General features: G+C 45.1%; 2 non-coding genes and 30 pseudogenes across 2 annotated transcripts; 30 read left to right on the forward strand and 2 right to left on the reverse strand.

The window, feature by feature from the left end:
• The first annotated feature begins 1,395 nt into the window (after nt 1–1,395).
• Nucleotides 1,396–1,498, forward strand: LOC149619573 (5S ribosomal RNA; annotated as a pseudogene).
• A 137-nt stretch (nt 1,499–1,635) lies between these two features.
• On the forward strand, nt 1,636–1,738 carry LOC149619574 (5S ribosomal RNA; annotated as a pseudogene).
• Nucleotides 1,739–2,115: 377 nt separating this feature from the next.
• On the forward strand, nt 2,116–2,218 carry LOC149619575 (5S ribosomal RNA; annotated as a pseudogene).
• Nucleotides 2,219–2,355: 137 nt separating this feature from the next.
• On the forward strand, nt 2,356–2,474 carry LOC149619576 (5S ribosomal RNA; annotated as a pseudogene).
• Nucleotides 2,475–2,610: 136 nt separating this feature from the next.
• Nucleotides 2,611–2,729, forward strand: LOC149619577 (5S ribosomal RNA; annotated as a pseudogene).
• Nucleotides 2,730–2,867: 138 nt separating this feature from the next.
• Nucleotides 2,868–2,970, forward strand: LOC149619578 (5S ribosomal RNA; annotated as a pseudogene).
• A 137-nt stretch (nt 2,971–3,107) lies between these two features.
• LOC149619579 (5S ribosomal RNA) lies at nt 3,108–3,209 on the forward strand (annotated as a pseudogene).
• A 122-nt stretch (nt 3,210–3,331) lies between these two features.
• On the forward strand, nt 3,332–3,450 carry LOC149619580 (5S ribosomal RNA; annotated as a pseudogene).
• A 136-nt stretch (nt 3,451–3,586) lies between these two features.
• LOC149619581 (5S ribosomal RNA) lies at nt 3,587–3,689 on the forward strand (annotated as a pseudogene).
• A 137-nt stretch (nt 3,690–3,826) lies between these two features.
• On the forward strand, nt 3,827–3,945 carry LOC149619582 (5S ribosomal RNA; annotated as a pseudogene).
• Nucleotides 3,946–4,081: 136 nt separating this feature from the next.
• Nucleotides 4,082–4,200, forward strand: LOC149619583 (5S ribosomal RNA; annotated as a pseudogene).
• A 136-nt stretch (nt 4,201–4,336) lies between these two features.
• LOC149619584 (5S ribosomal RNA) lies at nt 4,337–4,439 on the forward strand (annotated as a pseudogene).
• A 137-nt stretch (nt 4,440–4,576) lies between these two features.
• On the forward strand, nt 4,577–4,678 carry LOC149619585 (5S ribosomal RNA; annotated as a pseudogene).
• Nucleotides 4,679–4,800: 122 nt separating this feature from the next.
• Nucleotides 4,801–4,919, forward strand: LOC149619586 (5S ribosomal RNA; annotated as a pseudogene).
• A 139-nt stretch (nt 4,920–5,058) lies between these two features.
• LOC149619587 (5S ribosomal RNA) lies at nt 5,059–5,177 on the forward strand (annotated as a pseudogene).
• A 136-nt stretch (nt 5,178–5,313) lies between these two features.
• Nucleotides 5,314–5,416, forward strand: LOC149619588 (5S ribosomal RNA; annotated as a pseudogene).
• Nucleotides 5,417–5,539: 123 nt separating this feature from the next.
• On the forward strand, nt 5,540–5,657 carry LOC149619589 (5S ribosomal RNA; annotated as a pseudogene).
• A 136-nt stretch (nt 5,658–5,793) lies between these two features.
• On the forward strand, nt 5,794–5,896 carry LOC149619590 (5S ribosomal RNA; annotated as a pseudogene).
• Nucleotides 5,897–6,033: 137 nt separating this feature from the next.
• On the forward strand, nt 6,034–6,152 carry LOC149619591 (5S ribosomal RNA; annotated as a pseudogene).
• Nucleotides 6,153–6,288: 136 nt separating this feature from the next.
• On the forward strand, nt 6,289–6,390 carry LOC149619592 (5S ribosomal RNA; annotated as a pseudogene).
• Nucleotides 6,391–6,512: 122 nt separating this feature from the next.
• On the forward strand, nt 6,513–6,631 carry LOC149619593 (5S ribosomal RNA; annotated as a pseudogene).
• A 136-nt stretch (nt 6,632–6,767) lies between these two features.
• Nucleotides 6,768–6,870, forward strand: LOC149619594 (5S ribosomal RNA; annotated as a pseudogene).
• A 137-nt stretch (nt 6,871–7,007) lies between these two features.
• On the forward strand, nt 7,008–7,126 carry LOC149619595 (5S ribosomal RNA; annotated as a pseudogene).
• A 136-nt stretch (nt 7,127–7,262) lies between these two features.
• LOC149619596 (5S ribosomal RNA) lies at nt 7,263–7,381 on the forward strand (annotated as a pseudogene).
• Nucleotides 7,382–7,519: 138 nt separating this feature from the next.
• On the forward strand, nt 7,520–7,622 carry LOC149619597 (5S ribosomal RNA; annotated as a pseudogene).
• Nucleotides 7,623–7,759: 137 nt separating this feature from the next.
• LOC149619598 (5S ribosomal RNA) lies at nt 7,760–7,861 on the forward strand (annotated as a pseudogene).
• A 122-nt stretch (nt 7,862–7,983) lies between these two features.
• On the forward strand, nt 7,984–8,102 carry LOC149619599 (5S ribosomal RNA; annotated as a pseudogene).
• A 139-nt stretch (nt 8,103–8,241) lies between these two features.
• On the forward strand, nt 8,242–8,360 carry LOC149619600 (5S ribosomal RNA; annotated as a pseudogene).
• Nucleotides 8,361–8,496: 136 nt separating this feature from the next.
• On the forward strand, nt 8,497–8,599 carry LOC149619601 (5S ribosomal RNA; annotated as a pseudogene).
• Nucleotides 8,600–8,733: 134 nt separating this feature from the next.
• Nucleotides 8,734–8,852, forward strand: LOC149619602 (5S ribosomal RNA; annotated as a pseudogene).
• Nucleotides 8,853–15,718: 6,866 nt separating this feature from the next.
• Nucleotides 15,719–15,791, reverse strand: TRNAS-GCU (transfer RNA serine (anticodon GCU)). The gene has a single exon. It is a non-coding gene; the product is annotated as a tRNA-Ser (tRNA).
• Nucleotides 15,792–18,212: 2,421 nt separating this feature from the next.
• Nucleotides 18,213–18,285, reverse strand: TRNAS-GCU (transfer RNA serine (anticodon GCU)). The gene has a single exon. It is a non-coding gene; the product is annotated as a tRNA-Ser (tRNA).
• Between the last annotated feature and the right edge of the window lie 5,149 nt (nt 18,286–23,434).

Genomic DNA, 23,434 nt, shown 5'->3' on the forward strand with positions numbered 1-23,434 from the left:
CATCCAGGAGAGGTGTTGTGGTGTCTCAGATGTAGCGTAAAAAGTCAAAACTTTTCCACAATACGTAACAACCATTTAATATCTGAGCTTCCGTGGCTCAATGGTTAGCGCGTTCGGCTGGTAACCGAAAGGTTGGTGGTTCTAGCCCAACCGGGAACTGTGTTGTGAGGTCTCAGATGTGACGTAAAAAGTCAGAGTTTTTCCACAATACCTGACGAGCATTTAATTTTTGGGCTTCCGTGGCGCAATGGTTTGCGCGTTCAGCTGTTAACCGATAGGTTGGAGGTTCGAGCCCACCCGGGAGAGATGTTGTGGGGTCTCAGATGTAGCGTGAAAAGTCATAAATTTTCCACAATACCTGACAACCATTTAATTTCTGAGCTTCCGTGGCGCAATGGTTAGCGCGTTCACCTGTTAACCGAAAGGTTGGTGGTTCGAGCCCACCCGGAAGAGGTGTAATGGGGTCTCAGATGTAGCGTGAAAAGTCATATCCTTTCCACAATACCTGACAACCATTTAATTTCTGAGCTTCCGTGGCCCAATGGTTAGCGCGTTCGGCTGTTAACTAATAGTTTGGTGGTTCGAGTCTATCCGGGAGCGGTGTTGTGAGGTCTCAGATGTAACGTAAAATGTCGGAGTTTTTTCCATAATATCTGACGAACATTTAATTTTTGGGCTTCCGTGGCGCAATGGTTAGCGCCTTCGGCTGTTAACCGAAAGGTTGGTGGTTCGAACCCAACCGGGAACCGTGTTGTGAGGTCTCAGATGTGACGTAAAAAGTCAGAGTTTTTCCACAATACCTGACGAACGTTTAATTTTTGGGCTTCCGAAGCGCAATGGTTAGCGTGTTCAGCGGTTAACCGAAAGGTTGGTGGTTCGAGACCACCCGGGAGAGATGTTGTGGGGTCTCAGATGTAACGTAAAAAGTCAAAGTTTTTCCAGAATACCTGACGAACATTTAATTTTTGGGCTTCCGTGGCGCAATGGTTAGCGCGTTCACCTTTTAACCGAAAGGTTGATGGTTCGAGCCCACCCATGAGAGGTGTAATGGGGTCTCAGATGTAGCGTGAAAAGTCATAACTTTTCCACAATACCTGACAACCATTTAATTTCTGAGCTTCCGTGGCTCAATGGTTAGCGCGTTCGGCTTTTAACTAATAGTTTGGTGGTTCGAGTCTATCCGGGAGCGGTGTTGTGAGGTCTCAGATGTAACGTAAATTGGGAGGGAGACCATTTAGGAACACTGCATGCCGTTGGCCTTTTCACTTTTTTTCCTCTTTTAAATTCCTATAGATATGAGAAAAGCAAACATATTTTCTTTTTGTTATTGTTTTAAAAAGATGAAGGTTAATTTGTCTCACTTAATTTAAATTCGAATTATTAAATAGCACTCTCGGCAACGGCCATATCACGCTGAAAACACCGGTTCTCGTCCGATCACCGAAGTTAAGCAGCGTCGAGCGCAGTCAGTGCTTGGGAACACAGCGTGCCGTTGGCTTTTTCCTTTTTGTTTCCTCTTTTAAATTCCACCAGATATGAAAAAAGCAAACATATTTTCTTTTTGTTATTGTTTTAAAAAGATGAAGGTTAATTTGTCTCACTTAATTTAAATTCAAATTATTAGCTAGCGCTCTCGGCAACGGCCATATCACGCTGAAAACACTGGTTCTCGTCCGGTCACCGAAGTTAAGCAGCGTCGAGCGCAGTCAGTACTTTTGAACACTGCGTGCCGTTGGCTTTTTCCTTTTTGTTTCCTCTTTTAATTTCCACCAGATATGAAAAAAGCAAACATATCTTCTTTTTGTTATTAAATTATAAAGATGAAGGTTAATTAAATTCAAATTATTATTTAGCACTGTCGGCAACAGCCATATCACGCTGAAAACAACAGTTCTCGTTCGATCACCGAAGTAAGCAGCGTCGAGCGCAGTCAGTACTTGTGAGGGAGACCACTTAGGAACACTGCATGCCGTTGGCTTTTTCACTTTTTTTTCCTCTTTTAAATTCCTATAGATATGAAAAAAGCAAACATATTTTCTTTTTGTTATTGTTTTAAATAGATAAAGGTTAGTTTGTCTCACTTAATTTAGATTCGAATTATTAACTAGCACTCTCGGCAACGGCCATATAACGCTGAAAACACCGGTTCTCGTCCGATCACCGAAGTTAAGCAGCGTCGAGCGCAGTCAGTACTAGGGAACACTGCGTGCCGTTGGCTTTTTCCTTTTTTTTTCCTCTTTTAAATTCCTAGAGATATGAAAAAAGCAAACACATTTTCTTTTTGTTATTGTTTTAAAAAGATAAGGGTTAATTTGTCTCACTTAATTTAAATTCGAATTTTTAACTACCACTTTCGGCAACGGCCATATCACGCTGAAAACCACGGTTCTCGTCCGATCACCGAAGTTAAGCAGCGTCGAGCGCAGTCAGTACTTGGGAGGGAGACCACTTAGGAACACTGCATGCCGTTGGCTTTTTCACTTTTTTTCCTTTTTTAAATTCCTATAGATATGAAAAAAGCAAACATATTTTCTTTTTGTTATTGTTTTAAAAAGATGAAGGTTAATTTGTCTCACTTACTTTAAATTCGAATTATTAACTAGCACTCTCGGAAACGGCCATATCACGCTGAAAACACCGGTTCTCGTCCGATCACCGAAGTTAATCAGCGTCGAGCGCAGTCAGTACTTGGGAGGGAGGCCACTTAGGAACACTGCATGCCGTTAGCTTTTTCACTTTTTTTTTTGTCTTTTAAATTCCAATAGATATGAAAAAAGCAAACATATTTTCTTTTTGTTATTGTTTTAAAAAGATGAAGGTTAATTTGTCTCACTTAATTTAAATTCGAATTATTAACTAGCACTCTCGGCAACGACCATATCACGCTGAAAACACCGGTTCTCGTCCGATCACCGAAGTTAAGCAGCGTCGAGCGCAGTCAGTACTAGGGAACACTGCGTGCCGTTGACTTTTTCCTTTTTGTTTCCTCTTTTAAATTCCACCAGATATGAAAAAAGCAAACATATTTTCTTTTTGTTATTGTTTTAAAAAGATGAAGGTTAATTTGTCTCACTTAATTTAAATTCGAATTATTAGCTAGCGCTCTCGGCAACGGCCATATCACGCTGAAAACACTGGTTCTCGTCCGATCACCGAAGTTAAGCAGCGTCGAGCGCAGTTGTACTTTTGAACACTGCGTGCCGTTGGCTTTTTCCTTTTTGTTTCCTCTTTTAATTTTCACCAGATATGAAAAAAGCAAATATATCTTCTTTTTGTTATTGTTTTATAAAGATGAAGGTTAATTAAATTGAAATTATTAACTAGCACAGTCGGCAACGGCCATATCACGCTGAATACACCGGTTCTCGTCCGATCACCGAAGTTAAGCAGCGTCGAGCGCAGTCAGTACTTGGGAGGGAGACCACTTAGGAACACTGCGTACCGTTAGCTTTCTCAATTTTTTTCCTCTTTTAAATTCCAATAGATATAAAAAAAGCAAACATATTTTCTTTTTGTTATTGTTTTAAATAGATAAAGGTTAGTTTGTCTCATTTAATTTAGATTCGAATTATTAACTAGCACTCTCGGCAACGGCCATATCACGCTGAAAACACCGGTTCTCGTCCGATCACCGAAGTTAAGCAGCGTCGAGCGCAGTCAGTACTAGGGAACACTGCGTGCCGTTGGCTTTTTCCTTTTTTTTTCCTCTTTTAAATTCCTAGAGATATGAAAAAAGCAAACACATTTTCTTTTTGTTATTGTTTTAAAAAGATAAGGGTTAATTTGTCTCACTTAATTTAAATTCGAATTATTAACTAGCACTTTCGGCAACGGCCATATCACGCTGAAAACCACGGTTCTCGTCCGATCACCGAAGTTAAGCAGCGTCGAGCGCAGTCAGTACTTGGGAGGGAGACCACTTAGGAACACTGCATGCCGTTGGCTTTTTCACTTTTTTTCCTTTTTTAAATTCCTATAGATATGAAAAAAGCAAACATATTTTCTTTTTGTTATTGTTTTAAAAAGATGAAGGTTAATTTGTCTCACTTACTTTAAATTCGAATTATTAACTAGCACTCTCGGAAACGGCCATATCACGCTGAAAACACCGGTTCTCGTCCGATCACCGAAGTTAATCAGCGTCGAGCGCAGTCAGTACTTGGGAGGGAGGCCACTTAGGAACACTGCATGCCGTTGGCTTTTTCACTTTTTTTCCTTTTTTAAATTCCTATAGATATGAAAAAAGCAAACATATTTTCTTTTTGTTATTGTTTTAAAAAGATGAAGGTTAATTTGTCTCACTTAATTTAAATTCGAATTATTAACTAGCACTCTCGGCAACGACCATATCACGCTGAAAACACCGGTTCTCGTCCGATCACCGAAGTTAAGCAGCGTCGAGCGCAGTCAGTACTAGGGAACACTGCGTGCCGTTGACTTTTTCCTTTTTGTTTCCTCTTTTAAATTCCACCAGATATGAAAAAAGCAAACATATTTTCTTTTTGTTATTGTTTTAAAAAGATGAAGGTTAATTTGTCTCACTTAATTTAAATTCGAATTATTAGCTAGCACTCTCGGCAACGGCCATATCACGCTGAAAACACTGGTTCTCGTCCGATCACCGAAGTTAAGCAGCGTCGAGCGCAGTTGTACTTTTGAACACTGCGTGCCGTTGGCTTTTTCCTTTTTCTTTCCTCTTTTAATTTTCACCAGATATGAAAAAAGCAAATATATCTTCTTTTTGTTATTGTTTTATAAAGATGAAGGTTAATTAAATTGAAATTATTAACTAGCACAGTCGGCAACGGCCATATCACGCTGAATACACCGGTTCTCGTCCGATCACCGAAGTTAAGCAGCGTCGAGCGCAGTCAGTACTTGGGAGGGAGACCACTTAGGAACACTGCGTACCGTTAGCTTTCTCAATTTTTTTCCTCTTTTAAATTCCACCAGATATGAAAAAAGCAAACATATATTCTTTTTGTTATTGTTTTAAAAAGATGAAGGTTATTTTGTCTCACTTAATTCAAATTCGAATTATTTTTAACTAGCACTCTCGGCAACGGCCATATCACGCAGAAAACATCGCTTCTCGTCCGATCACCGAAGTTAAGCAGCGTCGAGCGCAGTCAGTACTTGGGAGGGAGGCCACTTAGGAACACTGCATGCCGTTAGCTTTTTCACTTTTTTTTGTCTTTTAAATTCCAATATATATGAAAAAAGCAAACATATTTTCTTTTTGTTATTGTTTTAAAAAGATGAAGGTTAATTTGTCTCACTTAATTTAAATTCGAATTATTAGCTAGCGCTCTCGGCAACGGCCATATCACGCTGAAAACACTGGTTCTCGTCCGATCACCGAAGTTAAGCAGCGTCGAGCGCAGTCAGTACTTTTGAACACTGCGTGCCGTTGGCTTTTTCCTTTTTGTTTCCTCTTTTAATTTCCACCAGATATGAAAAAAGCAAACATATCTTCTTTTTGTTATTGAATTATAAAGACGAAGGTTAATTAAATTCAAATTATTAACTAGCACTGTCTGCAACGGCCATATCACGCTGAATACACCGGTTCTCGTCCGATCACCGAAGTTAAGCAGCGTCGAGCGCAGTCAGTACTTGGGAGGGAGACCACTTAGGAACACTGCGTACCGTTAGCTTTCTCAATTTTTCTCCTCTTTTAAATTCCAATAGATATAAAAAAAGCAAACATATTTTCTTTTTGTTATTGTTTTAAATAGATAAAGGTTAGTTTGTCTCACTTAATTTAGATTCGAATTATTAACTAGCACTCTCGGCAACGGCCATATCACGCTGAAAACACCGGTTCTCGTCCGATCACCGAAGTTAAGCAGCGTCGAGCGCAGTCAGTACTAGGGAACACTGCGTGCCGTTGGCTTTTTCCTTTTTTTTTCCTCTTTTAAATTCCTAGAGATATGAAAAAAGCAAACACATTTTCTTTTTGTTATTGTTTTAAAAAGATAAGGGTTAATTTGTCTCACTTAATTTAAATTCGAATTATTAACTAGCACTTTCGGCAACGGCCATATCACGCTGAAAACCACGGTTCTCGTCCGATCACCGAAGTTAAGCAGCGTCGAGCGCAGTCAGTACTTGGGAGGGAGACCACTTAGGAACACTGCATGCCGTTGGCTTTTTCACTTTTTTTCCTTTTTTAAATTCCTATAGATATGAAAAAAGCAAACATATTTTCTTTTTGTTATTGTTTTAAAAAGATGAAGGTTAATTTGTCTCACTTAATTTAAATTCGAATTATTAGCTAGCGCTCTCGGCAACGGCCATATCACGCTGAAAACACTGGTTCTCGTCCGATCACCGAAGTTAAGCAGCGTCGAGCGCAGTTGTACTTTTGAACACTGCGTGCCGTTGGCTTTTTCCTTTTTGTTTCCTCTTTTAATTTTCACCAGATATGAAAAAAGCAAATATATCTTCTTTTTGTTATTGTTTTATAAAGATGAAGGTTAATTAAATTGAAATTATTAACTAGAACAGTCGGCAACGGCCATATCACGCTGAATACACCGGTTCTCGTCCGATCACCGAAGTTAAGCAGCGTCGAGCGCAGTCAGTACTTGGGAGGGAGACCACTTAGGAACACTGCGTACCGTTAGCTTTCTCAATTTTTTTCCTCTTTTAAATTCCAATAGATATAAAAAAAGCAAACATATTTTCTTTTTGTTATTGTTTTAAATAGATAAAGGTTAGTTTGTCTCACTTAATTTAGATTCGAATTATTAACTAGCACTCTCGGCAACGGCCATATCACAATGAAAACACCGGTTCTCGTCCGATCACCGAAGTTAAGCAGCGTCGAGCGCAGTCAGTACTAGGGAACACTGCGTGCCGTTGGCTTTTTCCTTTTTTTTTCCTCTTTTAAATTCCTAGAGATATGAAAAAAGCAAACACATTTTCTTTTTGTTATTGTTTTAAAAAGATAAGGGTTAATTTGTCTCACTTAATTTAAATTCGAATTATTAACTAGCACTTTCGGCAACGGCCATATCACGCTGAAAACCACGGTTCTCGTCCGATCACCGAAGTTAAGCAGCGTCGAGCGCAGTCAGTACTTGGGAGGGAGACCACTTAGGAACACTGCATGCCGTTGGCTTTTTCACTTTTTTTCCTTTTTTAAATTCCTATAGATATGAAAAAAGCAAACATATTTTCTTTTTGTTATTGTTTTAAAAAGATGAAGGTTAATTTGTCTCACTTACTTTAAATTCGAATTATTAACTAGCACTCTCGGAAACGGCCATATCACGCTGAAAACACCGGTTCTCGTCCGATCACCGAAGTTAATCAGCGTCGAGCGCAGTCAGTACTTGGGAGGGAGGCCACTTAGGAACACTGCATGCCGTTAGCTTTTTCACTTTTTTTTTTGTCTTTTAAATTCCAATAGATATGAAAAAAGCAAACATATTTTCTTTTTGTTATTGTTTTAAAAAGATGAAGGTTAATTTGTCTCACTTAATTTAAATTCGAATTATTAACTAGCACTCTCGGCAACGACCATATCACGCTGAAAACACCGGTTCTCGTCCGATCACCGAAGTTAAGCAGCGTCGAGCGCAGTCAGTACTAGGGAACACTGCGTGCCGTTGACTTTTTCCTTTTTGTTTCCTCTTTTAAATTCCACCAGATATGAAAAAAGCAAACATATTTTCTTTTTGTTATTGTTTTAAAAAGATGAAGGTTAATTTGTCTCACTTAATTTAAATTCGAATTATTAGCTAGCGCTCTCGGCAACGGCCATATCACGCTGAAAACACTGGTTCTCGTCCGATCACCGAAGTTAAGCAGCGTCGAGCGCAGTTGTACTATTGAACACTGCGTGCCGTTGGCTTTTTCCTTTTTGTTTCCTCTTTTAATTTTCACCAGATATGAAAAAAGCAAATATATCTTCTTTTTGTTATTGTTTTATAAAGATGAAGGTTAATTAAATTGAAATTATTAACTAGCACAGTCGGCAACGGCCATATCACGCTGAATACACCGGTTCTCGTCCGATCACCGAAGTTAAGCAGCGTCGAGCGCAGTCAGTACTTGGGAGGGAGACCACTTAGGAACACTGCGTACCGTTAGCTTTCTCAATTTTTTTCCTCTTTTAAATTCCACCAGATATGAAAAAAGCAAACATATATTCTTTTTGTTATTGTTTTAAAAAGATGAAGGTTATTTTGTCTCACTTAATTCAAATTCGAATTATTTTTAACTAGCACTCTCGGCAACGGCCATATCACGCAGAAAACATCGCTTCTCGTCCGATCACCGAAGTTAAGCAGCGTCGAGCGCAGTCAGTACTTGGGAGGGAGGCCACTTAGGAACACTGCATGCCGTTAGCTTTTTCACTTTTTTTTGTCTTTTAAATTCCAATATATATGAAAAAAGCAAACATATTTTCTTTTTGTTATTGTTTTAAAAAGATGAAGGTTAATTTGTCTCACTTAATTTAAATTCGAATTATAAACTAGCACTCTCGGCAACGACCATATCACGCTGAAAACACCGGTTCTCGTCCGATCACCGAAGTTAAGCAGCGTCGAGCGCAGTCAGTACTTGGGAACACTGCGTGCCGTTGGCTTTTTCCTTTTTGTTTTCACTTTTAAATTCCACCAGATATGAAAAAAGCAAACATATCTTCATTTTATTATTGTTTTATAAAGATGGTTAATTTGTCTCACTTACTTTAAATTCGAATTATTAAGTAGCACTCTCGGCAACGGCGATATCACGCTGAAAACACCGGTTCTCGTCCGATCACCGAAGTTAAGCAGCGTCGAGCGCAGTCAGTACTTGGGAGGGAGACCACTTAGGAACGCTGCGTACCGTTAGCTTTTTCAACAACCAACCTTTCGGTTAACAGCCGAACGCGCTAACCATTGCGCCACGGAAGCCCAAAAATTAAATGGTCGTCAGATATTGTGGAAAAACTCTGACATTTTACATCACATCTGAGACCTCACAACACTGTTCCCGGGTGCGCTCGAACCACCAGACTTTTGAATAACAGCTGAGCGCGCTAACCATTGCGCCACGGAAGCTCAGAAATTAAATGGTTGTCAGGTATTGTGGTAAAGTTATGACTTTTCACGCTACATCTGAAACCCCACAACACCTCTTCCGGGTGGGCTCGAACCACAAACCTTTCGGTTAACAGCTGAACGCGCTAACCATTGCGTCACGGAAGCCCAAAAATTAAATGTTCGTCAGGAATTGTGGAAAAACCTTGGCTTTTTACGTTACATCTGAGACCCCAAAACACCTCTCCCGGGTGGGCTTGAACCACCAACCTTTCGGTTAACAGCCGAACGCGCTAACCACTGCGCCACGGAAGCCCAAAAATTAAATGGTCGTCAGGTATTGTGGAAAAACTCTGACTTTTTACGTCACATCTGAGACCTCACAACACCGCTCCCGGATAGGCTCGAATCACCAACCTAGTGGTTAACAGCCGAACGCGCTAACCATTGCGCCACGGAAGCTCAGAAATTAAATGGTTGTCAGGTATTGTGGAAAAGTTATGACTTTTCACGCCACATCTGAGACCACACAACACCTCTCCCGGGTGTGCTCGAACCACCAAACTTTCGGTTAACAGCTGAACGCGCTAACCATTGCGCCACGGAAGCCCAAGAATTAAATGTTCGTCAGGTATTGTGGAAAAACTTTGGCTTTTTACGTTACATCTGAGACCCCACAACACCTCTCCCGGGTGGGCTCGAACCACCAACCTTTCGGTTAACAGCCGAACGCGCTAACCATTGCGCCACGGAAGACCAAAAATTAAATGGTCGTCAGGTATTGTGGAAAAACTGAGACCTCACAACACTGCTCCCGGATGGGCTCGAACCACCAACCTTTTGAATAACAGCTGAGCGCGCTAACCATTGCGCCACGGAAGCTCAGAAATTAATTGGTTGTAAGGTATTGTGGAAAAGTTATGACTTTTCACGCTACATCTGAGACCCCACAACACCTCTTCCGGGTGGGCTCGAACCACAAACCTTTCGGTTAACAGCTGAACGCGCTAACCATTGTGCCACGGAAGCCGAAAAATTGAATGGTCGTCAGGGATTGTGGAACAACTTTGACTTATCACGCTACATCTGAGACCCCACAACACCTCTCCGTGTGGGCTCGAACCACCAACCCTTCGGTTGACAGCTGTACGCGCTAACCATTGCGCCACGGAAGCCCAAGAATTAAATAATCGTCAGGTATTGTGGAAAAACTTTGGCTTTCTACGTTACATCTGAGACCCCACAACACCTCTCCCGGGTGGGCTCGAACCACCAACCTTTCGGTTAACAGCCGAACGCGCTAACCATTGCGCCACGGAAGCCCAAAAATTAAATGTTCGTCAGGCAATGTGGAAAAACTCTGACTTTTTACGTCACATCTGAGACCTCACAAAACCGCTACCGGATGGGCGCGAACCACCAACCTTGCGGTTAACAGCTAAAGGCGCTAACCATTGCGCCACGGAAGCCCAAAAATTAAATGTTCGTCAGGTATTGTGGAAAAACTCTGACTTTTTACGTCACATCTAAGACCTCACAAAACCGCTCCCGGATAGGCGCGAACCACCAACCTTGCGGTTTACAGCTAAACGCGCTAACCATTGCGCCACGGAAGCCAAAAAATTAAATGGTCGTCAGGTATTGTGGAAAAACTCTGACTTTTTACGTCACATCTGAGACCTCACAACACCGCTCCCGGATGGGCTCGAACCACCAACCTTTCGGTTAACAGCTGAACGCGCTAACCATTGCGCCACGGAAGCTCAGAAATTAAATGGTTGTCAGGTATTGTGGAAAAGTTATGACTTTTCACGCTACATCTGAGACCACACAACACCTCTCCCGGGTGGGCTCGAACCACCAAACTTTCGGTTAACAGCTGAACGCGCTAGCCATTGCGCCACGGAAGCCCAAGAATTAAATGTTCGTCAGGTATTGTGGAAAAACTTTGGCTTTTTACGTTACATCTGAGACCCCACAACACCTCTCCCGGGTGGGCTCGAACCACCAACCTTTCGGTTAACAGCCGAACGCGCTAACCATTGCGCCACGGAAGCCCAAAAATTAAATGGTCGTCAGGTATTGTGGAAAAACTCTGACTTTTAACGTCACATCTGAGACCTCACAACACTGCTCCCGGATGGGCTCGAACCACCAACCTTTTGAATAACAGCTGAGCGCGCTAACCATTGCGCCACGGAAGCTCAGAAATTAAGTGGTTGTCAGGTATTGTGGAAAAGTTGTGACTTTTCACGCTTAATCTGAGACCACACAACACCTCTCCCGGGTGGGCTCGAACCACCAACCTTTCGGTTAACAGCCGAACGCGCTAACCACTAAGCCACGGACGCCCAAGAATTAAATAATCGTCAGGTATTGTGGAAAAACTTTGGCTTTCTACGTTACATCTGAGACCCCACAACACCTCTCCCGGGTGGGCTCGAACCACCAACCTTTCGGATAACAGCCGAACGCGCTAACCATTGCGATACGGAAGCCCAAAAATTAAATGGTCGTCAGGTATTGCGGAAAAACTCTGACTTTTTACATCACATCTGAGACATCACAACACTGCTCCCGGGTGGGCTCGAACCAGCAACCTTTTGAATAGCAGCTGAGCGCGCTAACCATTGCGCCACGGAAGCTCAGAAATTAATTGGTTGTAAGGTATTGTGGAAAAGTTATGACTTTTCACGCTACATCTGAGACCCCAAAACACCTCTTCCGGGTGGGCTCGAACCACAAACCTTTCGGTTAACAGCTGAACGCGCTAACCATTGTGCCACGGAAGCCGAAAAATTAAATGGTCGTCAGGGATTGTGGAAGAACTTTGACTTATCACGCTACATCTGAGACCCCACAACACCTCTCCGTGTGAGCTCGAACCACCAACCCTTCGGTTAACAGCTGTACGCGCTAACCATTGCGCCACGGAAGCCCAAAAATTAAATGTTCGTCAGGTAATGTGGAAAAACGCTGACTTATCACGCTACATCTGAGACCCCACAACACCTCTCCGGGTGGGCTCGAACCACCAACCTTTCGGTTAACAGCTGTACGCGCTAACCATTGCGCCACGGAAGCCCAAAAATTAAATGTTCGTCAGGTAATGTGGAAAAACTCTGACTTTTTACGTCACATCTGAGACCTCACAAAACCGCTCCCGGATGGGCAAGAACCACCAACCTTGCGGTTAACAGCTAAAGGCGCTAACCATTGCGCCACGGAAGCCCAAAAATTAAATGTTCGTCAGGTATTGTGGAAAAACTCTGACTTTTTACGTCACATCTAAGACCTCACAAAACCGCTCCCGGATGGGCGCGAACCACCAACCTTGCGGTTTACAGCTAAACGCGCTAACCATTGCGCCACGGAAGCCAAAAAATTAAATGGTCGTCAGGTATTGTGGAAAAACTCTGACTTTTTACGTCACATCTGAGACCTCACAACACCGTTACCGGATGGGCTCGAACCACCAACCTTTCGGTTAACAGCCGAACGCGCTAACCATTGTGCCACGGAAGCCGAAAAGTTAAATGGTCGTCAGGTATTGTGGAAAAACTTTGACTTATCACGCTACATCTGAGACCCCACAACACCTATCCGGGTGGGCTCGAACCACCAACCTTTCGGTTAACAGCTGAACGCGCTATCCTTTTCGTCACGGAAGCCCAAAAATTAAATGTTCGTCAGGTATTGTGGAAAAACTTTGGCTTTTTACGTTACATCTGAGACCCCACAACACCTATCCCGGGTGGGCTCGAACCACCAACCATTCGGTTAACAGCCGAACGCGCTAACCACTGCTCCACGGAAGCCCAAAAATTAAATGGTCGTCAGGTATTGTGGAAAAACTCTGACTTTTTACGTCACATCTGAGACCTCACAACACTGCTCCCGGGTGGGCTCGAACCAACAACCTTTCGAATAACAGCTGAGCGCGCTAACCATTGCGCCACGGAAGCTCGGAAATTAAATGTTCGTCAGGTATTGTGGAAAAACTTTGACTTATCACGCTACATCTGAGACCCCACAACACCTCTCCGGGTGGGCTCGAACCACCAACCGTTCGGTTAACAGCTGTACGCGCTAACCATTGCGCCACGGAAGCCCAAAAGTTAAATGTTCGTTAGGTAATGTGGAAAATATTTGGCTTTTTACGTTACATCTGAGACCCCACAACACCTCTCCCGGGTGGGCTCGAACCACCAACCTTTCGGTTAACAGCTGAACGCGCTAACCATTGCGCCACGGAAGCCCAAAAATTAAATGGTCGTCAGGTATTGTGGAAAAACTCTGACTTTTAACGTCACATCTGAGACCTCACAACACTGCTCCCGGATGGGCTCGAACCACCAACCTTTTGAATAACAGCTGAGCGCGCTAACCATTGCGCCACGGAAGCTCAGAAATTAAGTGGTTGTCAGGTATTGTGGAAAAGTTGTGACTTTTCACGCTTAATCTGAGACCACACAACACCTCTCCCGGGTGGGCTCGAACCACCAACCTTTCGGTTAACAGCCGAACGCGCTAACCACTAAGCCACGGACGCCCAAGAATTAAATAATCGTCAGGTATTGTGGAAAAACTTTGGCTTTCTACGTTACATCTGAGACCCCACAACACCTCTCCCGGGTGGGCTCGAACCACCAACCTTTCGGATAACAGCCGAACGCGCTAACCATTGCGATACGGAAGCCCAAAAATTAAATGGTCGTCAGGTATTGCGGAAAAACTCTGACTTTTTACATCACATCTGAGACATCACAACACTGCTCCCGGGTGGGCTCGAACCAGCAACCTTTTGAATAGCAGCTGAGCGCGCTAACCATTGCGCCACGGAAGCTCAGAAATTAATTGGTTGTAAGGTATTGTGGAAAAGTTATGACTTTTCACGCTACATCTGAGACCCCAAAACACCTCTTCCGGGTGGGCTCGAACCACAAACCTTTCGGTTAACAGCTGAACGCGCTAACCATTGTGCCACGGAAGCCGAAAAATTAAATGGTCGTCAGGGATTGTGGAAGAACTTTGACTTATCACGCTACATCTGAGACCCCACAACACCTCTCCGTGTGAGCTCGAACCACCAACCCTTCGGTTAACAGCTGTACGCGCTAACCATTGCGCCACGGAAGCCCAAAAATTAAATGTTCGTCAGGTAATGTGGAAAAACGCTGACTTATCACGCTACATCTGAGACCCCACAACACCTCTCCGGGTGGGCTCGAACCACCAACCTTTCGGTTAACAGCTGTACGCGCTAACCATTGCGCCACGGAAGCCCAAAAATTAAATGTTCGTCAGGTAATGTGGAAAAACTCTGACTTTTTACGTCACATCTGAGACCTCACAAAACCGCTCCCGGATGGGTGCGAACCACCAACCTTGCGGTTAACAGCTAAAGGCGCTAACCATTGCGCCACGGAAGCCCAAAAATTAAATGTTCGTCAGGTATTGTGGAAAAACTCTGACTTTTTACGTCACATCTAAGACCTCACAAAACCGCTCCCGGATGGGCGCGAACCACCAACCTTGCGGTTTACAGCTAAACGCGCTAACCATTGCGCCACGGAAGCCAAAAAATTAAATGGTCGTCAGGTATTGTGGAAAAACTCTGACTTTTTACGTCACATCTGAGACCTCACAACACCGTTACCGGATGGGCTCGAACCACCAACCTTTCGGTTAACAGCCGAACGCGCTAACCATTGTGCCACGGAAGCCGAAAAGTTAAATGGTCGTCAGGTATTGTGGAAAAACTTTGACTTATCACGCTACATCTGAGACCCCACAACACCTATCCGGGTGGGCTCGAACCACCAACCTTTCGGTTAACAGCTGAACGCGCTATCCTTTTCGTCACGGAAGCCCAAAAATTAAATGTTCGTCAGGTATTGTGGAAAAACTTTGGCTTTTTACGTTACATCTGAGACCCCACAACACCTCTCCCGGGTGGGCTCGAACCACCAACCATTCGGTTAACAGCCGAACGCGCTAACCACTGCTCCACGGAAGCCCAAAAATTAAATGGTCGTCAGGTATTGTGGAAAAACTCTGACTTTTTACGTCACATCTGAGACCTCACAACACTGCTCCCGGGTGGGCTCGAACCACCAACCTTTCGAATAACAGCTGAGCGCGCTAACCATTGCGCCACGGAAGCTCGGAAATTAAATGTTCGTCAGGTATTGTGGAAAAACTTTGACTTATCACGCTACATCTGAGACCCCACAACACCTCTCCGGGTGGGCTCGAACCACCAACCGTTCGGTTAACAGCTGTACGCGCTAACCATTGCGCCACGGAAGCCCAAAAGTTAAATGTTCGTTAGGTAATGTGGAAAATATTTGGCTTTTTACGTTACATCTGAGACCCCACAACACCTCTCCCGGGTGGGCTCGACCCACCAACCTTTCGGTTAACAGCTGAACGCGCTAACCATTGCGCCACGGAAGCCGAAAAATTAAATGTTCGTCAGGTATTGTGGAAAAACTTTGGCTTTTTACGTTACATCTGAGACCCCACAACACCTCTCCCGGGTTGGCTCGAACCACCAACCTTTCGGTTAACAGCTGAACGCGCTAACCATTGCGCTAAGGAAGCTAAAAAATTAAATGTTCGTCAGGTATTGTGGAAAAACTCTGACTTTTTACGTCACATCTGAGACCTCACAAAACCGCTCCCGGATAGGCTCGAACCACCAACCTTTCGGTTAGCAGCCGAACGCGCTAACCATTGCGCCACGGAAGCCCAAAAAGTAAATGGTTGTCAGGTATTGTGGAAAAGTTATGACTTTTCACGCTACATCTGAGACCCCACAACACCTCTCCCGGGTTGGCTCGAACCACCAACCTTTCGTTTAACAGCTGAACGCGCTAACCATTGCGCTACGGAAGCCCAAAAATTAAATGTTCGTCAGGTATTGTGGAAAAACTCTGACTTTTTACGTCACATCTGAGACCTCACAACACTGCTCCCGGGTTGGCTCGAACCACCAACCTTTTGAATAACAGCCGAACGCGCTAACCATTGCGCCACGGAATCCCAAAAATTAAATGTTCGTCAGGTATTGTGGAAAAACTCTGACTCTTTACGTCACATCTGAGACCTCACAAAACCGCTCCCGGATGGGCTCGAACCACCAACCTTTCGGTTAACAGCCGAACGCGCTAACCATTGCGCCACGGAAGCCCAAAAAGTAAACGTTCGTCAGGTTTGTGGAAAAACTCTGACTTTTTACGTCACATCTGAGACCTCACAACACCGCTCCCGGATGGGCTCGAACCACCAACCTTTCGGTTAACAGCCGAACGCGCTAACCATTGTGCCACGGAAGCCGAAAACTTAAATGGTCGTCAGGTATTGTGGAAAAACTTTGACTTATCACGCTACATCTGAGACCCCACAACACCTCTCCGGGTGGGCTCGAACCACCAACCTTTCGGTTAACAGCTGAACGCGCTATCCTTTTCGTCACGGAAGCCCAAAAATTAAATGTTCGTCAGGTATTGTGGAAAAACTTTGGCTTTTTACGTTACATCTGAGACCTCACAACACAGCTCCCGGTTGTGCTCGAACCACCAACCTTTCGGTTAACAGCCGAACGCGCTAACCACTGCTCCACGGAAGCCCAAAAATTAAATGGTCGTCAGGTATTGTGGAAAAACTCTGACTTTTTACGTCACATCTGAGACCTCACAACACTGCTCCCGGGTGGGCTCGAACCACCAACCTTTTGAATAACAGCTGAACGCGCTAACCTTTGCGCCACGGAAACCCAAAAATTAAATGTTCGTCAGGTATTGTGGAAAATCTTTGGCTTTTTACGTTACATCTGAGACCCCACAACACCTCTCCCGGGTGGGTTCGAACCACCAACCTTTCGGTTAACAGCTGAACGCGCTAACCATTGCGCCACGGAAGCCCAAAAATTAAACGTTCGTCAGGTATTGTGGAAAAACTCTGACTTTTTACGTCACATCTGAGACCTCACAACACAGCTCCCGGTTGTGCTCGAACCACCAACCTTTCGGTTAACAGCCGAACGCGCTAACCATTGTGCCACGGAAGCCGAAAAATTAAATGTTCGTCAGGTATTGTGGAAAAACTTTGACTTATCACGCTACATCTGAGACCCCACAACACCTCTCCGGGTGGGCTCGAACCACCAACCTTTCGGTTAACAGCCGAACGCGCTAACCATTGTGCCACGGAAGCCGAAAAGTTAAATGGTCGTCAGGTATTGTGGAAAAACTTTGACTTATCACGCTACATCTGAGACCCCACAACACCTATCCGGGTGGGCTCGAACCACCAACCTTTCGGTTAACAGCTGAACGCGCTATCCTTTTCGTCACGGAAGCCCAAAAATTAAATGTTCGTCAGGTATTGTGGAAAAACTTTGGCTTTTTACGTTACATCTGAGACCCCACAACACCTCTCCCGGGTGGGCTCGAACCACCAACCATTCGGTTAACAGCCGAACGCGCTAACCACTGCTCCACGGAAGCCCAAAAATTAAATGGTCGTCAGGTATTGTGGAAAAACTCTGACTTTTTACGTCACATCTGAGACCTCACAACACTGCTCCCGGGTGGGCTCGAACCACCAACCTTTCGAATAACAGCTGAGCGCGCTAACCATTGCGCCACGGAAGCTCGGAAATTAAATGTTCGTCAGGTATTGTGGAAAAACTTTGACTTATCACGCTACATCTGAGACCCCACAACACCTCTCCGGGTGGGCTCGAACCACCAACCGTTCGGTTAACAGCTGTACGCGCTAACCATTGCGCCACGGAAGCCCAAAAGTTAAATGTTCGTTAGGTAATGTGGAAAATATTTGGCTTTTTACGTTACATCTGAGACCCCACAACACCTCTCCCGGGTGGGCTCGAACCACCAACCTTTCGGTTAACAGCTGAACGCGCTAACCATTGCGCCACGGAAGCCGAAAAATTAAATGTTCGTCAGGTATTGTGGAAAAACTTTGGCTTTTTACGTTACATCTGAGACCCCACAACACCTCTCCCGGGTTGGCTCGAATCACCAACCTTTCGGTTAACAGCTGAACGCGCTAACCATTGCGCTAAGGAAGCTAAAAAATTAAATGTTCGTCAGGTATTGTGGAAAAACTCTGACTTTTTACGTCACATCTGAGACCTCACAAAACCGCTCCCGGATAGGCTCGAACCACCAACCTTTCGGTTAGCAGCCGAACGCGCTAACCATTGCGCCACGGAAGCCCAAAAAGTAAATGGTTGTCAGGTATTGTGGAAAAGTTATGACTTTTCACGCTACATCTGAGACCCCACAACACCTCTCCCGGGTTGGCTCGAACCACCAACCTTTCGTTTAACAGCTGAACGCGCTAACCATTGCGCTACGGAAGCCCAAAAATTAAATGTTCGTCAGGTATTGTGGAAAAACTCTGACTTTTTACGTCACATCTGAGACCTCACAACACTGCTCCCGGGTTGGCTCGAACCACCAACCTTTTGAATAACAGCCGAACGCGCTAACCATTGCGCCACGGAATCCCAAAAATTAAATGTTCGTCAGGTATTGTGGAAAAACTCTGACTCTTTACGTCACATCTGAGACCTCACAAAACCGCTCCCGGATGGGCTCGAACCACCAACCTTTCGGTTAACAGCCGAACGCGCTAACCATTGCGCCACGGAAGCCCAAAAAGTAAACGTTCGTCAGGTTTGTGGAAAAACTCTGACTTTTTACGTCACATCTGAGACCTCACAACACCGCTCCCGGATGGGCTCGAACCACCAACCTTTCGGTTAACAGCCGAACGCGCTAACCATTGTGCCACGGAAGCCGAAAACTTAAATGGTCGTCAGGTATTGTGGAAAAACTTTGACTTATCACGCTACATCTGAGACCCCACAACACCTCTCCGGGTGGGCTCGAACCACCAACCTTTCGGTTAACAGCTGAACGCGCTATCCTTTTCGTCACGGAAGCCCAAAAATTAAATGTTCGTCAGGTATTGTGGAAAAACTTTGGCTTTTTACGTTACATCTGAGACCCCATAACACCTCTCCCGGGTGGGCTCGAACCACCAACCATTCGGTTAACAGCTGAACGCGCTAACCATTGCGCCACGGAAGCCCAAAAATTAAACGTTCGTCAGGTATTGTGGAAAAACTCTGACTTTTTACGTCACATCTGAGACCTCACAACACAGCTCCCGGTTGTGCTCGAACCACCAACCTTTCGGTTAACAGCCGAACGCGCTAACCACTGCTCCACGGAAGCCCAAAAATTAAATGGTCGTCAGGTATTGTGGAAAAACTCTGACTTTTTACGTCACATCTGAGACCTCACAACACTGCTCCCGGGTGGGCTCGAACCACCAACCTTTTGAATAACAGCTGAACGCGCTAACCTTTGCGCCACGGAAACCCAAAAATTAAATGTTCGTCAGGTATTGTGGAAAATCTTTGGCTTTTTACGTTACATCTGAGACCCCACAACACCTCTCCCGGGTGGGTTCGAACCACCAACCTTTCGGTTAACAGCTGAACGCGCTAACCATTGCGCCACGGAAGCCCAAAAATTAAACGTTCGTCAGGTATTGTGGAAAAACTCTGACTTTTTACGTCACATCTGAGACCTCACAACACAGCTCCCGGTTGTGCTCGAACCACCAACCTTTCGGTTAACAGCCGAACGCGCTAACCATTGTGCCACGGAAGCCGAAAAATTAAATGTTCGTCAGGTATTGTGGAAAAACTTTGACTTATCACGCTACATCTGAGACCCCACAACACCTCTCCGGGTGGGCTCGAACCACCAACCTTTCGGTTAACAGCCGAACGCGCTAACCATTGCGCCACGGAAGCCCAAAAGTTAAATGTTCGTTAGGTAATGTGGAAAATATTTGGCTTTTTACGTTACATCTGAGACCCCACAACACCTCTCCCGGGTGGGCTCGAACCACCAACCTTTCGGTTAACAGCTGAACGCGCTAACCATTGCGCCACGGAAGCCGAAAAATTAAATGTTCGTCAGGTATTGTGGAAAAACTTTGGCTTTTTACGTTACATCTGAGACCCCACAACACCTCTCCCGGGTTGGCTCGAACCACCAACCTTTCGGTTAACAGCTGAACGCGCTAACCATTGCGCTACGGAAGCTAAAAAATTAAATGTTCGTCAGGTATTGTGGAAAAACTCTGACTTTTTACGTCACATCTGAGACCTCACAAAACCGCTCCCGGATAGGCTCGAACCACCAACCTTTCGGTTAACAGCCGAACGCGCTAACCATTGCGCCACGGAAGCCCAAAAAGTAAATGGTTGTCAGGTATTGTGGAAAAGTTATGACTTTTCACGCTACATCTGAGACCCCACAACACCTCTCCCGGGTTGGCTCGAACCACCAACCTTTCGTTTAACAGCTGAACGCGCTAACCATTGCGCTACGGAAGCCCAAAAATTAAATGTTCGTCAGGTATTGTGGAAAAACTCTGACTTTTTACGTCACATCTGAGACCTCACAACACTGCTCCCGGGTTGGCTCGAACCACCAACCTTTTGAATAACAGCTGAACGCGCTAACCTTTGCGCCACGGAAACCCAAAAATTAAATGTTCGTCAGGTATTGTGGAAAATCTTTGGCTTTTTACGTTACATCTGAGACCCCACAACACCTCTCCCGGGTGGGTTCGAACCACCAACCTTTCGGTTAACAGCTGAACGCGCTAACCATTGCGCCACGGAAGCCCAAAAATTAAACGTTCGTCAGGCATTGTGGAAAAACTCTGACTTTTTACGTCACATCTGAGACCTCACAACACAGCTCCCGGTTGTGCTCGAACCACCAACCTTTCGGTTAACAGCCGAACGCGCTAACCACTGCTCCACGGAAGCCCAAAAATTAAATGGTCGTCAGGTATTGTGGAAAAACTCTGACTTTTTACGTCACATCTGAGACCTCACAACACTGCTCCCGGGTGGGCTCGAACCACCAACCTTTTGAATAACAGCTGAACGCGCTAACCTTTGCGCCACGGAAACCCAAAAATTAAATGTTCGTCAGGTATTGTGGAAAATCTTTGGCTTTTTACGTTACATCTGAGACCCCACAACACCTCTCCCGGGTGGGTTCGAACCACCAACCTTTCGGTTAACAGCTGAACGCGCTAACCATTGCGCCACGGAAGCCCAAAAATTAAACGTTCGTCAGGTATTGTGGAAAAACTCTGACTTTTTACGTCACATCTGAGACCTCACAACACAGCTCCCGGTTGTGCTCGAACCACCAACCTTTCGGTTAACAGCCGAACGCGCTAACCATTGTGCCACGGAAGCCGAAAAATTAAATGTTCGTCAGGTATTGTGGAAAAACTTTGACTTATCACGCTACATCTGAGACCCCACAACACCTCTCCGGGTGGGCTCGAACCACCAACCTTTCGGTTAACAGCCGAACGCGCTAACCATTGCGCCACGGAAGCCCAAAAGTTAAATGTTCGTTAGGTAATGTGGAAAATATTTGGCTTTTTACGTTACATCTGAGACCCCACAACACCTCTCCCGGGTGGGCTCGAACCACCAACCTTTCGGTTAACAGCTGAACGCGCTAACCATTGCGCCACGGAAGCCGAAAAATTAAATGTTCGTCAGGTATTGTGGAAAAACTTTGGCTTTTTACGTTACATCTGAGACCCCACAACACCTCTCCCGGGTTGGCTCGAACCACCAACCTTTCGGTTAACAGCTGAACGCGCTAACCATTGCGCTACGGAAGCTAAAAAATTAAATGTTCGTCAGGTATTGTGGAAAAACTCTGACTTTTTACGTCACATCTGAGACCTCACATAACCGCTCCCGGATAGGCTCGAACCACCAACCTTTCGGTTAACAGCCGAACGCGCTAACCATTGCGCCACGGAAGCCCAAAAAGTAAATGGTTGTCAGGTATTGTGGAAAAGTTATGACTTTTCACGCTACATCTGAGACCCCACAACACCTCTCCCGGGTTGGCTCGAACCACCAACCTTTCGTTTAACAGCTGAACGCGCTAACCATTGCGCTACGGAAGCCCAAAAATTAAATGTTCGTCAGGTATTGTGGAAAAACTCTGACTTTTTACGTCACATCTGAGACCTCACAACACTGCTCCCGGGTTGGCTCGAACCACCAACCTTTTGAATAACAGCTGAACGCGCTAACCTTTGCGCCACGGAAACCCAAAAATTAAATGTTCGTCAGGTATTGTGGAAAATCTTTGGCTTTTTACGTTACATCTGAGACCCCACAACACCTCTCCCGGGTGGGTTCGAACCACCAACCTTTCGGTTAACAGCTGAACGCGCTAACCAAGGCGCCACGGAAGCCCAAAAATTAAACGTTCGTCAGGTATTGTGGAAAAACTCTGACTTTTTACGTCACATCTGAGACCTCACAACACAGCTCCCGGTTGTGCTCGAACCACCAACCTTTCGGTTAACAGCCGAACGCGCTAACCACTGCTCCACGGAAGCCCAAAAATTAAATGGTCGTCAGGTATTGTGGAAAAACTCTGACTTTTTACGTCACATCTGAGACCTCACAACACTGCTCCCGGGTGGGCTCGAACCACCAACCTTTTGAATAACAGCTGAACGCGCTAACCTTTGCGCCACGGAAACCCAAAAATTAAATGTTCGTCAGGTATTGTGGAAAATCTTTGGCTTTTTACGTTACATCTGAGACCCCACAACACCTCTCCCGGGTGGGTTCGAACCACCAACCTTTCGGTTAACAGCTGAACGCGCTAACCATTTCGCCACGGAAGCCCAAAAATTAAACGTTCGTCAGGTATTGTGGAAAAACTCTGACTTTTTACGTCACATCTGAGACCTCACAACACAGCTCCCGGTTGTGCTCGAACCACCAACCTTTCGGTTAACAGCCGAACGCGCTAACCATTGTGCCACGGAAGCCGAAAAATTAAATGTTCGTCAGGTATTGTGGAAAAACTTTGACTTATCACGCTACATCTGAGACCCCACAACACCTCTCCGGGTGGGCTCGAACCACCAACCTTTCGGTTAACAGCCGAACGCGCTAACCATTGCGCCACGGAAGCCCAAAAGTTAAATGTTCGTTAGGTAATGTGGAAAATATTTGGCTTTTTACGTTACATCTGAGACCCCACAACACCTCTCCCGGGTGGGTTCGAACCACCAACCTTTCGGTTAACAGCTGAACGCGCTAACCATTGCGCCACGGAAGCCCAAAAATTAAACGTTCGTCAGGTATTGTGGAAAAACTCTGACTTTTTACGTCACATCTGAGACCTCACAACACAGCTCCCGGTTGTGCTCGAACCACCAACCTTTCGGTTAACAGCCGAACGCGCTAACCATTGTGCCACGGAAGCCGAAAAATT

This window comes from Phalangium opilio, unplaced genomic scaffold (assembly GCF_054372755.1).
Source record: "Phalangium opilio isolate 3A_F unplaced genomic scaffold, DU_Popi_V2 ptg000209l_1, whole genome shotgun sequence".
Taxonomy (NCBI): Eukaryota; Metazoa; Arthropoda; class Arachnida; order Opiliones; family Phalangiidae; genus Phalangium; species Phalangium opilio.